This window comes from Helianthus annuus, chromosome 7, assembly GCF_002127325.2.
Source record: "Helianthus annuus cultivar XRQ/B chromosome 7, HanXRQr2.0-SUNRISE, whole genome shotgun sequence".
Lineage (NCBI taxonomy): Eukaryota > Viridiplantae > Streptophyta > Magnoliopsida > Asterales > Asteraceae > Helianthus > Helianthus annuus.
The window spans coordinates 11,908,326-11,913,316 of NC_035439.2; the positions used below are offsets into that span (position 1 = coordinate 11,908,326).

The 4,991-nt window shown below is 35.8% G+C and overlaps 1 pseudogene; it reads right to left on the bottom strand.

Moving 5' to 3' along the window:
* Nucleotides 1–2,157: 2,157 nt before the first annotated feature.
* LOC110877679 lies at nt 2,158–4,991 on the bottom strand (annotated as a pseudogene).

Genomic DNA, 4,991 nt, shown 5'->3' on the forward strand with positions numbered 1-4,991 from the left:
TACATTTTATCTTGTTTGTTTAATAATTGTTATCGTATTGTTTATTATCTTGTTTCCATAATGATTGTTATGGTATTGTTTATCATATACATATTTTTGCTTATCTGATATATATAAAAAATAATACGGCAAATACTATTGTAACATAGACGTTTTATAAACTCGTAACAAAATCCGATATATCTAAATAATACGGCAAACACTATCTAAACAATTGCTAAAACTTATTAAACGGTTGTTCGGTTTTACAGAAAAAAAAAACACTTAATACAGGTCGTATAACATTATACGGCCCGTATACAAATGTTAATAACCCAAAAACCTAAGAAAATCTCACCAAAAAAACAGCTCAGGCCGTATAACATTATATTGCTCGTATATACGTAAAACAAAAAAAAAAACATTCCAATGCATTTACTTATGTGCAACATTATTCTATACGGCCTGTATAAGGTTATATGGCCCATATACATCTAAGGATGTGAAAATAAGAAAATAGCGATGTGAGAATAGAAACCCCCTTATTTTTATTTGGAGGGCGGTGTTGAATCGGATCCCGACTAAAAGTGCTTTAGTCAGAAGAAACATCTCGGTGGACTCGGATCTTTGTGCGTTTTGTAATGAAGAGATCGAATCCGTGGATCATCTATTTACGGCGTGCCTTACTGCTCATCGGGTTTGGAGTTGGTTCAGTGAATGGGCTAAAATTCCGCCTATCTTTGCTTTTTCGTTGATGGATATTCTATCTGCATAAAAGTATTAACGGGGATAAGAAAGCTAAGGAGATTGTCCGAGGTCTTGTCACAGTTACTTGTTGGTGCTTATGGAAAGCGAGGAATGCAAAGATTTTTTCCAATGGAAACAACAATGGGGACGGGATTTTTGGGGATGTTAAGTCTCTTAGTTTTTTATGGTTAAAGAGTAGGTCCAAACAATGTAACTTAGTTTGGAGAGAGTGGTATAAGTTCCCTCTATATATGCCTAGTGGGTTTCCTTCTGAATTGGTGTATAGGCATTATGCCTAGTGGAGATGGATATGATCGGATGGTTCCGCTAGTGACACGATGATACTCCAATGGTCCATCAGTGATCCAAATTTACCGTTAAAAAAATATATATATATATAATGACCGTTTTAGGAATTCCAGAAATCTAAGGAACTTACTTCTAGGAACCCCTGTGAGTCTACGAACCACAATACAGTTGTCCCTCGTGCAGTTGATACCCACTAAACCTACATGTGTGTGCATAGCTTATAAAATCATGCATAATATTTACAATATCGTATAAATCGAGGTACATTAAATTAATAATGCATGAAAATTTAAATTTTCTACCCGGCGCTTAATTTACAACTTAATTTTTTTTTTTTCTAGGGGTCAAGTTAACAAATATAAATCGGTTTTATATTAAAACTGACTTTTTATTATAACCTTTTTGGAATATTATTAATGTTTTTATAAATCATTTTTTATATGAAAACTGACTTTTTATTATAACCTTTTTGGAATATTATTAATGTAGTTTTCTCAGATAACAGAATTTAATGATAATATCAACTTATTGTTCAAATGTATGATATAAAATGCTCATTGCATCATGCAAGAGTAATATTTTTGATATTTTAAATATATTAGAACATAAACTTCATATGAATATTTTTCAAATGTAAGAGTAATATTTTTGATATTTAAAAAATATTAAAACATATACTTCAGATGAATATTTTTCTAATATATATGGAAAGGAATAATTAACATGGAAAAATAAACTTGAAATTAACATGGGAAAATAAACTTGAAAAATAGAACTTTCTCTTTCCTAATTAAACTAGTTACTTTAATTATTCGTTTAAGTGGCATATTTAATAAAAAGAAAAAAAATGGATAGTAGACGAGCACAGTTGCGCACTTTAGCCGACAGATAAGGCTAGAGGGTTTGGTGATGGTCCTTCAAGGGAGGATGATCCGCCACGTAGGCGTCACGTCATAGTCCTCCCAATGATGGTCCATCCCACAAAACTAGAGGGTATGGAGGATGGTCCTAGTCATGGTTCTCCCCACCACTTTTATGTTTTTTTATTTTTTTTTAATCTTCTACTTTTTTTAACATTTAACAAATAAACTAACAAAATATTTTCATTAATATTAAAAAACATTACATAAACTTAAAAAAAATAAACTTAAAAAACAAAATATTTTCATCTTCAACATGGTCCCCACTTTTTTTGTCTTTTTGTACGCGTCACAAACGTCCAGTTGGTGCCGAAGAGGACGGGGACGGAGGGGGCGGGATGGTGTAGCAAGTGGCGACGGTCCAAGACGGTAGGGGGACGTCCCCATACCGTGTAGCCAATATAAATATAGGTTTTTAGTAGAACAAATAAATTTGTATATTAGCAACTAGACTAGATTTAACTAATAACAGAGTTAACTATCAAATTTCTTTTGTAGTTGTTGTGTCATGTGTAACATCAGACGGATGTTTGCGTAAGCAACATCTTTGGGTCGTACCATGATGATTGTGAAAGCAGAACATCGGATGCAGTCAACGTGCCGGTTTTATCAAAGTCCAGCCTTTCAAACTCTTCCATGATCGGCGTCATGTCTTCTTGGCTGATCTTTCCCATTTCTTTTAGTTTATATAGGATGAACTCCGCCGCCCTATAGAATAATCAAATTAATATACACAAAAATAAACTGTAACAGTGTTTTGAAAACCAGTGTTTTGAAAACCAGGCCAGATCGACCTGTTAGACTAGTAAAATACAGAGAACCATCAGTGCCTCTGGTTTGGTTACAAGCTAACGAAGAGCCAATAATGAAGCAAAACAAGCGATGTTTGCATTCTCTCTTTGTTAGCCGACACAAACCTTTGATAAAAACTCAAACCATACCCAAACATGGTTAACACGTGTAAATCGGACGCATGTGTTACCCATTTATCTAAACGGTTTGTAAACATTTTGGTCAAGTTAATGGGTCGTAATGGGTAAAACGGATTGGTAGGATGAACTTATACCTTATGCTTTTGGACACAACATGTGTTACCCATTTATCTAAATGAGGTTGGTCAAGTTAACGGGTCATAACTGAGTAAAACAGGTTGGTAGGATTAACTTAGACTTTATGTTCTTTTATTTTTTTTAAATATAAGTTTAAACGAGATGGCGGGTTAACCAGTTTATACATAACACAACCCGTAAATAAACAGGATAGACAAGTCAACCCGTTTAGACCCAACCCTATCTAGTTTAATTTTATGTCAAGTTGATGTCATGTTGGATCATTCACTATTAGTATATGCAAAATGTCAGGGTTTGGTGTACTTACACGACAACACCGTCATCATCGAGATCAGCCGCCTCAAGATCCGCAGGTGTCGTCTTTCTTTTAAAAGCCCATTTGACTAACGACTTCTGTCTACTTTAAGTATGCAACAACGCAAAAGCAAACAGCAACTGGCCTAAGTAAATAGTACCAGACAATATCCAAAACAAAGCAAAAACGCGCCCACCTTCTGTTGAAAAACATTTATCAATATAACCTTAGCTCGTGATCGTGCCCACAACACAATAAAACGCGTGAACAAAATCCAAATCCTCAACCGCAACCAAAACCGCAGTCCCAGCCCCCATAAGAACCACCGGCAAAACCACCAACAGTATACACTTGTTTCTAACTCTATTGGATTCCATTCTTTTAAGCGTTTCTGCAGTACCAACGGTTTGATGCATATGAAACGCTTTCGCAAGAAGCACTTCTTGTTTTTCGACTAAAAGATCCGCGGCCTTACTTAGTACCGAAATTTAAGGAAAAAAATGGTCTACACGCTTTGGTTTACTTATTGTGAGCCCTTGGATTAACGGATTCAAATGCATTATTGTATTAAACCAACGTCTACTATTGGTTGATAGCAGTTGAATAACTTAGATCGGTAATAAATGCGTAGTGCTTTGTATGAATATTGAATGCTTTGTATGAACCAGATACGATATTGCTCCACTAATCGGACCTGTCAGACCTGTTCCAAATTGTTTCATGCTATCCCTAGTTTAGTGATCAATATCATACTAAATCAAGATTTTATAAAAAATAAAATCATTCCAAAGCAAATGTATATCCACCTGAGCATACAATCTCATTGTCCATACAAAACAGATGCATATCTCATTGACTAACTAATATTAGCAACAGAGTAGACTTGTTTTTACACCATTCCAATTCAATTAATTTCTTCAAACAAAACATTGAGTGTGTATCAGTTTTAAAGTTATGGACCGAAAACAATTACACAACTAAATCAAGAATCAATGAAACAGAGGTAATACATTCAGCAAAACCTAAACACAATTTACATCAAATAAAACATCGAATCAACAATTTTAAACCTAACAAATCATGAAAAAACGAAGGAAATCACGAATTGTAATCGATTACACAACTGAATCTAGAATCAACAAAACATAAGTGAGAAATTTGTTGAATCAGTGTGACAAATTAAGAGGACTTACGATGGTGGTTGTTGCGAGCGGCCGTGGTAGTTGCAAGCGGTCGTGGTGGCTGCGAACGGTGGTGATGGCTACAATTGGGGTCTCCGGTGAAACGATGATTGCGGTGGACTGGAGGTCGACGGAGGTGCACTGCAATGGGGATGAAGATGATGGAAGTGAGTTGAAGATGTAAAAGAATTGGGAAAGGTAACAGGAGATTGGATCTTTGTTTTGTCTTCTAGTGGGTCGTCGAGGACGTGGTTGTTGCCGTTTGGGACGACGACGGGGTGGGGGAAATGGAGAGCTGGGCGGCGACGAAGGAGGACGGGGCGAGGAAGAAGCCCATACCGCATAGCCTAAGAGTCGTCATTTCAAAACATAAAGTGTTTCAGTGTTTGTGAATATTGCTTCAATAAGCCGAAGTGGGAGAATTGGGTAGCTTTTGACATCTTAGATATGTTGTAATCTGCTTTGTTTTGGGGTTTCTGTTTTCTGTTTG